We start from the raw sequence: 12,981 nt of genomic DNA, 5'->3' as shown, positions 1-12,981 counted from the left end.
CACCGATACTTGCACCCTGCGGCCTGATAAAATGCTAAAAATAATATTTAGTACTGATAACAGAGGGTAGAAACATTAAATAAAGGGTCAGTAGGATTGAGAATTGTAGACACAGAGGGTGGGTTTGACATCACTATCTGAACATAATAGCAACGCATATCTAATATCACATTTAATGACTTTTACGCTTATTCTAAACACTCAATAACTAAATAAACATGCTATAATAAGCATTTATTAACTCCAAGGAGTCATTTCCACAACAATACATTAAACCTCGTACGACAGTTAGTCATGTAGAAAGTTTGAATAGTGAGGTTATATTTTTGGGTTAACAATATCTGGACACAACCAAGGTTGTGGGGCCACTGTTTTTTTGTTGTGTTTTTTTTTCTTGACATGATCTAAGGCTCGTAGTGGAGCTGAAACACATGCACATAGACATAAAGATAAACATATATAACACAAGACAAGACTGTGAGATGAGACAAACAGCCACTGAGCTCGAGGGAAATGCCGTCAAACACTTCCCTGGGTACTCTGGGTACCAGTGACATCACAACAATGGCATCGCTTTTCTCACCGCACTCAGCAAGGCATTTCCTAAGGAGAAATTTCCTCCTCCCGATGGATGCCAACCTATGGGGATTGACCGTGCTCTTGTCCTTTTAAATGCTGAACGTCAAGCAAGGAAGCAGCAGCATGAACCATTTTGAATGTTTTTGGTATGACATTTGCCAGGGTTTGAACCACCAAATTCCTACATTTGGAGGGGGATGATCTAACCATTATACCACCAAGTCTGGTCACTTGAGAGATTTTGTTCTAAACTGTTTGGAGACTGGGCTGAAAGGGTCGAAATCCCTATGAATAACAGAGCCTATAGCTGATACTCCAGGCAGTTGGAAAATCTATCATTTGCTTTCCAGCTTCATTAGGTGTGTGTGTGTGTGTGTGTGTGTGTGTGTGTGTGTGTGTGTGTGTGTGTGTGTGTGTGTGTGTGTGTGTGTGTGTGTGTGTGTGTGTGACTACACGTGTGCATTATATACACAGCACCAGCCATCCTCGAGTCTGATTGTAGGAACGCCACATGGATCTTCTGCCTTGTCACCGGTGGAAATTGTAACACTGCATGCAAGTGTTGTGTACTTTTACTAGACAATCGTATAATAAACACATCGGTGCACACTTTTCATTTTTTGTATGTGAAAACATATGTTTCACCAAGATACAAATGTACTTCAGTGATTGTATATGTAATACATGGTGTTTGTACTTTAGGTAAAGTCATGGTTAGTACAGTGCTTTACAGGTTCCATAAAGTTAGCACGAATTAATGAAGGCTTGTGCTCAATCCATTGAAGCCAATATGAACTTTAAGCTGATTAAATGCTATCCCAAGAAATGGTTAACGGGATGTTCAGATGTTTCGAACAACAAGGTCATTGTATTGCAAACAAGAACTTTGTTCAAGAAATAAAGAAATATGTAAATAAATTACATTGATTGCTGAAATGGATCGAATGGTTCCACAGGTTAGTAAGATAAATATACTAGTTCAGAACAAAACATAAAGCAGGGTTGTGTTCAACATTTTCTAGCAATCATGAACGTTGCTTGGCACTGCATCTTCCTTGAACAAACTACTCTGGGCTGACTGGTTTCTTGGTTTGATTCCCAGTGGATAAAAAAAAAATCTGAATAAAACTTCCACCTGATGCATTGCTTCCTTTTGATGACGGATTATGGCAACTTTCGCATCTGTAAACGAGGCGTTAAATATCCAATGGCATCTTTTACAAACGTAGACATTGAATCTGATATTCTGGCAAACTTCCCCAGATTAGTTGAGAGCGAGATTAATGAATTTGCTTCGTTATAATGCTTCTTGATCTATAACTACTTCAAAGGCCCCATGAAAATTCCGATGATGAGACCCCAATGGAAGATCACATCAGGTCTTTCCGATTGCTTTCCACATCATAAAAATGTCCAAATGTAATGACCGAGGTCCCATAGCGTTTCACCATCGATTCGGTTCTCATTACACACATCGCTGATGCACAAACTGATAAACAAGTAAAGGTTGCCTTCACTCTTTTCGTCAATGTAAAACCGACATTTGCAAGGTATTGCATCATCAACATCTTCAGGACTTTGTGAAGGAAAAATAACTCCTGCGATAATGTCAATGGCATCTATTTACAAAACCAAATATTTTCATTCTGTACTCTTTCAAAAAGAAAAACTCTTAAACAGGCAAAACAAACCAAGTCTACTGCTCCTTTTGTCTGTTCCACCCATATCCATGTGGTGTTCTTGCTCTTCCACAAGCATTGACTGTTTTTTTTAAAAAGCCAAAATAAATCAATAAAAACTTCCAATTATGTCCAGACAACATAGACTGCAAAAACATCATTTGAAATGCAAGATGTGAAAATAACAAAATGAAAAATCACTCATACAGCGACACTTGGTAAAACAGCACGAAGTAGAACAGCACTCAGTCGAGCGCATACATGTGCCAGGTTGAACAGTTCATGTTTTGTATCCCACTGATGGGCTGGATCTGAACCAAAATCTTATCTGCTTGTTCTTGTCACCTAACCAACTCATCCACCTTTTTTGTCATCTCATCCACAATTTTTTCAGATATAATGATGTGTGTGTGTATATATATATATATATATATATATATATATATATATATATATATATATATATATATATATATATATATATATATATATATTTGGCTCAATTTTGCCTAAATTGGCCTTTTGACTGATATTAATCTCAAAAATAATTTGTGCCTGAATTCAGAAAGCTGATGTGCAAATGGTCTTCAAATTTCAAGTCAATAGCATGAAAATTGACAATTTTCGAAACAATTAAAAAATTTGGCCAATGTTTGGATGACATTATGGCATATGTTGACTATTTGACTGAGGTTAATCTAAAAAAAAAATAGGTGGTTGATTTGAATAACCTGATATGCAAATCCTCTTCAAATTCCAAGTCAATCGGATGAAATTTGAGGATTTTAGAAAATTTGGCCCAAATTGGCCTTTTGGCTTGTGTACACATTTTTTCTCGAACGAATTTTATGAAACTTTAATGCGGGTCCATCGCAGGGTTGGTGACCATAATCTCCGAACATTTCAGAACGATCGGTTGAGCGGTTTGGGCCAGAGACGTGTGGATAGACAAACAAACAAATGAAAAAATCACTCAAAGAGTGACAACTTGGCAAAACAGCATAAAGGAGAATGGCACTCGGTAAAGCGCATACCTCGGCCAGGTACAACAGTTTACATTTTGTATCCCACTGATGGGCTGGATCTGAACCAAAATCCAATCCGCTTGTTCTTGGCACCTATTCCACACATCCACCTTGTTTAGGCATAACGTGTCCACAACTTTTTGAGATATAGTGATATATTTAGTTTTTGGCCTGATCTATCAATTTCAGAAATTACGCCTGTGTTGACCTTTTGACCTTAAAATTGATAGTTGAATTCAGCGACATCACATGAAAATGCTTTTCAAATTTCAACTAAATCGGATGAAAATTGAGAATTTAGAAAATTTGGCACAAATTGGCCTTTTGGTATATTGTGATCTTTGGGCCTATGTTTACCTCAAAATTAATAGGTGGTTGAATTCGCTGACCTGATATGCAAATGCTCTTCAAATTTCAAGTCAATCTGATGAAAATTGAGGATATTAGAAATCTCACCTAAGTTGTTGACCTTTGGCCTAAGTTGACCTTTTGACCTTTTGACCTCAAAAACAAGGGGCTTCTTCCTTTTAACAAACTCTACCATGTGGTGAAGCTTCGTGAACATCGGTTTAAAATTGAGACCTGTAGGCGATAAAAAGTCAAACAAAAAAACAGACAAACAAACAGACAGACAGAATAACAAAATCGACTGACCAATATACTTGAACAATCTTCGATTTTGCAAGTAACAAACAAACGGAGGCGATTAAGATACTTGTCAAAAAATTGGGTTTTTTTGCTAAGTAACAAACAAACAAGAAGAAGACGTCATGTAGAGCACGACACTTGCAAAATCTATAAAACAAATTTGACCTCAAAAATAATTGGTGGTTGAATTAAATGATTAAATATGCAACTCCTCTTCAAATATCAAGTCAATCGGATGACAATTGAGGATTTTAGAAATACCACCTTAGTTGTTGACCTTTGGCCCATGTTAACCCTTTGGTCCATGTTGATCTCAAAAATAATTGGCTGGTTGAATTCAGTGACCTGAAAATTGACAATTTCAGAAATTTGGCCGATGTTGACCTTTTGGTTCTCTTCAGTCCTCTTCAAATTTTTCTTCAAAAAGAGGAACTCAAAATCCTCTTCAAATTTCAAGTCAATCGGATGAAAATTGAGGATTTTACAAATACCACCTTCGTTGTTGACCATGGGCCTATTTTGACCTTTTGGTCCATGTTGACCTCAATAATAATTGGATGGATGAATTCAGTGACCTGAAATATAAATCCTCTTCAAATTTCAAGTCAATAGGATGAAAATTGACAATTTTAGAAATTTGGCCTAAGTTGACCTTTTGGCCGATGTGGACCTCAATAATAATTGGCTGGATGAATTCAGTGACCTGAAATATATAGCCTGTTCAAATTTCAAATCAATTGGATGAAAATTGAGGATTTTGAAATCTCACCTAATTTGTTGACCTTTTGATCCATGTCGACCTCAAGAACAATTGGCTAGTTGAATTTATTGACCTGAAATATAAATCCTCCTCAAATTTCAAGTCAATTAGATGAAAATTGATGATTTTAGAAATCTCTCCAAAGTTGTTGACCTTTGGCCTATGTTGACCTTTTGACCTTTTGACCAAAAAACAATAGGCTTCTTCCTTATGACAAACTCCAGCATGTGGTGAAGTTTTGTGAAGATCAGTTTAACATTGTGCCTGAAGGCGACAAACAGACAGACAGACAGACAAACAGACAGACAGAATAACAAAATTGACGAACCAATATACAGGAACTAGAAAAATCTTCAATTTTGCAAGTAACAAACAAACGGAGGCGATCAACACACTTGTCAAACAAAAAATAAAAATTGCCAAGTAATAACAACAGAAGGCCATTTGGAGCATCAGGATCAGGTCAGGTATGGGAGCATGCGTCAGAGCAGCGCGTTGCTGCATCCCCTTTCCACTGGTACTCCAGGGACCTTCGTCTGGCCATCTCACCGGCAAATGCCTGTCTTATTCCCTTCTCCTTGAGATGCTGATCAACCTGCTGCAACCACGAGGCATGTGATCGGCCCATTGGCCTCCTCCACTCACGAGGCTCTCTCACTGAGAGAATCTGGTGAGCAGAATCAGCGTCGGGAAAACGAGCCACATGTCCATACAGCCGCAGCTGACACTCACGGACTATGCAGGTAACAAATCTCATTTGAGTCTCCTTCAGCAACCGCTCATTGAACACAAAGTACAACCAGCGATTGCCAAGGATTCTCCAAAAAGACCGAGTACCAAAGGAATTAAGTCTCCGTCTCAGATTGCTGGTCAGAGTCCAAATCTCACATCTGTAGAGCAAGACTTGGAAGCACCAAGGATCTGAAGATCACATTTTCTTCCTCCTGCACAGGTACCAACAGTGCCATACCCCATGATCCAGTGATCCAGGATTCCCCAGGCATGACCCAGACATCTATTGACCTTAATATCATGAATATCACTGCCAAGGTGAGTGAATCTCTCTGTGACCTAAACATCCTCACCACAAACAGGTACAGACAAGATATCAGCATCCAAGATGTCATTGAAAACCTGGATCTTAGTTTTTACTCAGGAAATACATAATCCAAGCGGCTCCGACTCCTCATTTCGCACATCGACAGCCCCCAAAAGGATCTCCAGTCTCTGCAAAGCTGACTGCATCATCTGCGAAATCAAAGACAGAGATCTTGACATTCCCAAACGATGCACCACAGCTTGATCTCTCCGACATCCTCCCCAGAATCCAGTCCCGACAAGGGCTGAAAAGTGTAGGGCCCAGTAACAACTGGAAATAAGTCAGAGATAGTGTCACCACATCTCACTGCACTTTCAGTGCCAGAGTATAGTTCAGACATCAGATTGATCAGTTTTGCTGGCACCCCACGAAGATCAAGAATCCTCCAGAGGGTATCCCAATTCACTGAACCAAATGCTTTGTAGGGATCAAAATAGGCTGCAAACAGCCCCTGCCAAAATTCTCATCTGCATTTGGTGAGAAACCGAAGGGCAAGGATATGGTCAATCGTTGACCTCTTTGTTGTAAAGCCCGACTACTCTGGGCACTGATGCTCGAGCAGATGGTGGTGAACCCAATCAAGAAAATTCAGAGCAAAGAAGAATTATCCGAGCGTCACCACTCGGCATTTGTTGAGTCTTGGCGATCACCCTTCTCTTTCCAGAAAGAGACAATGCCCCTCTTCCATTCAGTTGGGATGATGCCTGTGTTCCAGGCAGAGCACAGAACTGCATGCAACGACATGAGTACAGCATTTCCACCAGCCTTGAGAAGTTGAGAATGGATGCCACAGATCCGTGGAGCATTACCCCATTTCACCCGGTTCACCGCAGCCTGTGTTTCCACAAACGAAGGTGGATCACAGTTGATTGGAGGGTCAGCAATAGGGATAGTAACACCCCGGACATCATAACATGCATTTCCACCAAAACTTTATTGGGTTGTACATACAGTGTCATGATCAATGAATAAAGATGGATGGGACCCTATTGACTTGCAAATATACAAGTAGATCAGTCCAGCAGAAAGATTAGCAACATCGTTGATGTTCTTTTCAACATCGCATCGCAGATGGATCGGCGGCCTATCGTCTTCCACTGCCTCCTTTCTGGTCGTGCACTCTCTGCCTTTTTCCCTCTGCCACCAAAGGTGAAGGAGGTTGTGTTTTCACTCTTCCTGTCTGTTTGTCACTTGCAAAATTTAAGATTTTTCAAGTATATTGGTCAATTGATTTTGTTATTTGGTCTGTTTGTCTGTCTGTCTGTCACCTACAGCTCACAATTTTAAACCGACCTTCACGAAACTTCACCACAATGTAGAGTTTCTCAGAAGGAAGAAGCCTATTGTTTTTGTGGTCAAAAGGTTAAAGGTCAACATAGGACAAAGGTCAACAACTTAGGTGACATGTCTAAAATCCTCATTCTTCATCCAATTGACTTAAAATTTGAAGAGGATTTATATTTCAGGTAATTGAAATGAACTACCCAATTATTTTTAAGCTCAACATGGACCAAAAGGTCAACATAGGCCAAAGGTCAACAACTTAGGTGAGATTTCTAAATTCCTTACTTTTCATCCAATCGACTTGAAATTTGAAAAGGATTTATATTTCAGGTCACTGACTTTAACCAGCCAATTACTTTTGAGGTCAACATAGACCAAAAGGTGAACATAGTTCCAAGGTCAACAATGAAGGTGGTACTTCTAAAATCCTCAATTTTCATCCGATTGACTTGAAATTTGAAGAGAATATATATATATATATATATATATATATATATATATATATATATATATATATATATATACATATACATATATATATCAGGTCATTGAATTCAACCACCAATTATTTTGGAGGTCCACATCGGCCAAAAGGTCCACATCGGCCGAATTTCTAAAATTGTCAATTTTCATTCGTTTCACTTGAAATTTGAGGAGTTGCCTACTTGGTCATCGAATTCAACCACCAATTATTTTTGAGATCAAGTTTGTTTTATGGATCCTGCAATTATCGTGCTCTGCATGACGTCTTTCTTCTTGTTTGTTTATTTGTAGGATATCTCAAAAAGTTGTGGATGGATCCGGGTGAAATTTTATGGACAGGTTGGGTGTGTGACAAGGATGACCTGATTAGATCTTGGTGAAGATCGAGTTCCAGATCGGACTACTAGAATTTTTAAAATGATTCTTCACCATTGAGAGATTTGGCTAAAAATTATATATAGCATGCTATCTCAAAAAGTTGTCCACAGATTCGGACGAAACTTGATGGACATGTTGGGTGTGAGACAAGGAAGAATTGATTGAATTTTGGTGAAGATCCGATGCGGATCTGGATACGAGAGTTATTTAATTTTCAAAGTGATTCTTCACCTTTGAGAAACAGGGCGAAAAATGATATATTACTGGACAGCATGATATTTCAAAAATGTCATGGGCCCGATTTATTCTCATGGATCAGGCACTACGTGGCAGAGGTATGCACTCTACTGAGTGCCCTTCTAGTTCTTGGTCTGTCGTCCCAAGGTTTACAGTGTGCAACCATCGTCTGGTGGTCTGCCAGGTGAACCCTCTTCTGGCAACACTCCCAAAATCCAGGCTCACTGCTTACCTCCACTCATTTGTTCTTAATTTCTTCTGCCTATGCAATCAACCACCTCAGTCTGTTCAACCTCACTCTTCCCTCCAGGGCTTCAAGATGATTGTTTACCACCACCTAAGGTCATCCCACATCCATACTCACGATATTTTCTGCAATCATTAAACCTCCCCATGCACACCCCCTTCTTTTCCAGGTTATTGTCACCCTCCTCCCTCTTTTTCATTCCATTTGTTTCATCCTCAGATTTTTCACTTCTTCTTGCTGTGCTTGAGCTTGTATCCAGCTTGTTAACTCCATGTCCTCTTCCCCTCCTCTGCTCTCATTCATCCTCAGCCCATTTTCCCTCCAAATATCCCTCTATTGTGTCCCTCTACTTTGCAGTTGGTGTGTTCCCCTTTTCCTCTCTGTTCTTGTTTTGTTACTTTATGGTCCATTCTCTGTTCTAGCTCCTCCATGAGCCTCGATTTTGTGTACATAAAAGTTTGGTTTCCATTCACATTTTATTTACCACCTTAAACTATCACAAACGAGGTGTCGATGTGCTGGGATGGGAAATTGTTGATATCTTGGGAATCTGCTATAAATTCTGTGCCACGAATCTGCATGCACTGAGATGTCCCAACAGGTAGTTGAAGCAATTGCTTTTATGTACAAGGTGGCCACAATGTCTTGTTACCCCATTGTAAAAATGGTGACATTGCCTTTTATCACATTAACTGACAACACTGAAGGCTTCTACAAGTTACACCACATACATTTGCAGTACTCTTATTTTATTATACATTCTAGGGCATATGACACAAGCCTCAAGAATCCAGTGGATCTGTTTGTGCTCCATCATTGTCATTACAGAGAATAATTTTGCACCATGATCCGTGGAACGTTCTCTGGAGCATTTGTGGGGTGATACCATAAAAAGCAAATCTCACTGCTTGTTTAAGGTCATCATTGGTTCTTGTAGCGCTGCTGTGCAACAATCTCTTTTATGAAACCCCAAAGGGAATTATCACATGTGGACACCCCTTAACTATCCATACATCTACCACCCTTTTAGCTAGCGGATGAAGGAATGATTGAAAGAGTGGAGGTTAGTGGGAATGTTCTGGGTGTTCTACATCCCAAAAACTCAGTTTTACACATCTCTACTTGTGATTTGCTCTTTGCTTGCTTGACCTTCAAACTCGGCCAGTTGATCCTGCCAGTATTTACCCATGTGAGGAAGAAGGCGAAAACATTCCTTCACCTGCACAGTCGACATTTCAGAGGACTTCGTGTTGTGGTGCCTTTTACCCATGTAAACACCATGAGCCCTCATTGCCTCACTTACGCAAGCTCAGCCAGAGCTAGACACATCCTGGTCGTTTTAAGCGGATCCCTCTCTTTCTGTATACAATACTGTCGAGAACACAATGAAATATGATTTGTAAACACGGTGATCAAGGTTATAGAGGGGCTCCGATACCCATGATGCAGTGCTCTGGCACCATCTTGGTTGGCAAGCTAAACAAGCGAGAAAATGTAACCTTCAATTGCAGTAAGTGAGAATAACGAGCTAAACGTGCTCTCGATTGTCGAGCCACTGATGCTGGCGTTGCTAGGGAACTGAAAACAATCAACATGGCGACGCGCACGGCATTATGGGATAGCTCTGAAAAAAACCTCCGCATGCAACGAGTCGAACTAAATCTTTACCAAATATAAAAAAAATACTTATCACAGTACATAATATAGTTTCTTCATAATTCTCACTCAACACAAATCTTATTCGCATCTCCTCTGATGTATATGTTACACTCTACTATATTTACCTCACAACTGAGGATCATGAAAGCTTGAATGAATGAAGAGAATGAATGCTTGATCGAATGAGGATTATTGCTGAGGAAAACATTTACCTCACAACTGAGGATCATGAAAACGTGAATGAATGAAGAGAATGAATACTTGATCGAATGAGGAATATTGCTGAGGAAAAACATTTACCTCACAACTGAGAATCATGAAAACGTGAATCAATGAAGAGAATGAATACTTGATCGAATGAGGACTATTGCTGAGGATAACATTTACCTCACAACTGAGGATCATGAAAACGTGAATGAATGAAGAGAATGAATACTTGATCGAATGAGGAATATTGCTGAGGATAACATTTACCTCACAACTGAGGATCATGAAAACGTGAATCAATGAAGAGAATGAATACTTGATCGAATGAGGACTATTGCTGAGGATAACATTTACCTCACAACTCAGGCTCATGAAAACGTGAATGAATGAAGAGAATGAATACTTGAACGAACGAGGACTATTGCTGAGGAAAAACATTAACCTCACAACTGAGGATCATGAAAACGTGAATGAATGAAGAGAATGAATACTTGATCGAATGAGGAATATTGCTGAGGATAACATTTACCTCACAACTGAGGATCATGAAAACGTGAATCAATGAAGAGAATGAATACTTGATCGAATGAGGACTATTGCTGAGGATAACATTTACCTCACAACTGAGGATCATGAAAACGTGAATCAATGAAGAGAATGAATACTTGATCGAATGAGGACTATTGCTGAGGATAACATTTACCTCACAACTGAGGATCATGAAAACGTGAATCAATGAAGAGAATGAATACTTGATCGAATGAGGACTATTGCTGAGGATAACATTTACCTCACAACTGAGGATCATGAAAACGTGAATCAATGAAGAGAATGAATACTTGATCGAATGAGGAATATTGCTGAGGATAACATTTACCTCACAACTCAGGCTCATGAAAACGTGAATGAATGAAGAGAATGAATACTTGAACGAACGAGGACTATTGCTGAGGAAAAACATTAACCTCACAACTGAGGATCATGAAAACGTGAATCAATGAAGAGAATGAATACTTGATCGAATGAGGAATATTGCTGAGGATAACATTTACCTCACAACTGAGGATCATGAAAACGTGAATCAATGAAGAGAATGAATACTTGATCGAATGAGGACTATTGCTGAGGATAACATTTACCTCACAACTGAGGATCATGAAAACGTGAATCAATGAAGAGAATGAATACTTGATCGAATGAGGAATATTGCTGAGGATAACATTTACCTCACAACTCAGGCTCATGAAAACGTGAATGAATGAAGAGAATGAATACTTGAACGAACGAGGACTATTGCTGAGGAAAAACATTAACCTCACAACTGAGGATCATGAAAACGTGAATGAATGAAGAGAATGAATACTTGATCGAATGAGGAATATTGCTGAGGATAACATTTACCTCACAACTGAGGATCATGAAAACGTGAATCAATGAAGAGAATGAATACTTGATCGAATGAGGACTATTGCTGAGGATAACATTTACCTCACAACTGAGGATCATGAAAACGTGAATCAATGAAGAGAATGAATACTTGATCGAATGAGGAATATTGCTGAGGATAACATTTACCTCACAACTGAGGATCATGAAAACGTGAATCAATGAAGAGAATGAATACTTGATCGAATGAGGACTATTGCTGAGGATAACATTTACCTCACAACTGAGGATCATGAAAACGTGAATGAATGAAGAGAATGAATACTTGATCGAATGAGGACTATTGCTGAAGAAAACATTTACAATTCAAACATCTGATTCTTTTCGTTCCAGACAACAGTGAGTTCTGCCGGATTTACGCGAATTCGGTATCAAATAAACCACAAACGAAAACCCAGTTCTTACACCGCCCGAACGTGTCATCTCAGGTCCTCTTCAGGGAATTCCGTTCAAATCAACGCCAAGTGTTCAATCTTTCGCCGTTTGATTTCATTTTCATGTTACATATTCGGCTTGCTCTCCACCAGCAAGGACACCGAGGCACCACAGAGCAATTTCCCACACCCGTGCAGTGGGTTTCATGAACCCCCCCTCTCGAACCACCTGCGTGCGTTCTGAATCATTTACAGTGCGAACTGAGAGATCATGAGGGAATGAATAATTGAATGAAGGTATTTTATTGAAGGAAGGTAAAAAAATAAAATAATAAAATGCATTGAAATAATAAAACGATTTATGAACGGCAAATAAACGTGGAAAGAAAATGAAAGTAGATATCGAAACAAACATTTTAAGTAAATTATACAGAACGATATATTAAGTTTCTGAAAAAAAAAATTTTTTCAGCTTTTTGCATTTTAACAATGACGTCGGGGAATCGCGCATGAGCGTACGGAAAATGGACCATATACAGCAAAACGATGCGCAGTGTAGAAGTAGAAGGTATTTAAAGGGGGCAGGTTCCCCCTTATCTGATGAATTTTCGGGCCACTTGGAAAGCGAAAACCGAAGACGGTGCTAACCGGCGGTGGGTTATGGAGACGCTGTTAATTTTTAGCACGGCTTACGCAACGAACGCCCGAATCGGACCGGAGTCAGGAATGTTCAACGTGTCGCAACCGCCTCTGTCGCTCGCAGGTTATCCCTGCCCGTGACCTCGTGGACAAAACAAAACAGCGCAGAGTAGAGTAGCGTAGAGTACGGTCGGCACAAAACCTCGTCTTCATCAGCTGGCCCCCAACGTTAGCTCC

The 12,981-nt window shown here is 39.5% G+C and overlaps 1 long non-coding RNA gene across 7 annotated transcripts in view; it reads right to left on the bottom strand.

The window, feature by feature from the left end:
* LOC147017193 (uncharacterized) overlaps positions 1 to 12,779 on the bottom strand; it is an 82,001-nt gene extending 69,222 nt beyond the window's left edge. For 2 of the 7 annotated variants that reach the window (XR_015049391.1, XR_015049389.1), the window contains exon 1: positions 10,204 to 10,312. This is a non-coding gene — a long non-coding RNA (uncharacterized LOC147017193). Of the gene's footprint in view, positions 1 to 10,203; positions 10,474 to 10,552; positions 11,372 to 12,136 lie in introns of those variants that run through there. The other 5 variants (XR_015049390.1, XR_015049392.1, XR_015049394.1 and 2 more) reach the window with 5 other exon arrangements.
* Positions 12,780 to 12,981: the final 202 nt, after the last annotated feature.

This window comes from Eptatretus burgeri, chromosome 11, assembly GCF_056783735.1.
Source record: "Eptatretus burgeri isolate ZD-2024b chromosome 11, Ebu_testis_v1, whole genome shotgun sequence".
Classification (NCBI taxonomy): domain Eukaryota; kingdom Metazoa; phylum Chordata; class Myxini; order Myxiniformes; family Myxinidae; genus Eptatretus; species Eptatretus burgeri.
Note: the sequence above shows the minus strand (reverse complement) of the source record. Positions and strands in the feature narration are given on the sequence as shown.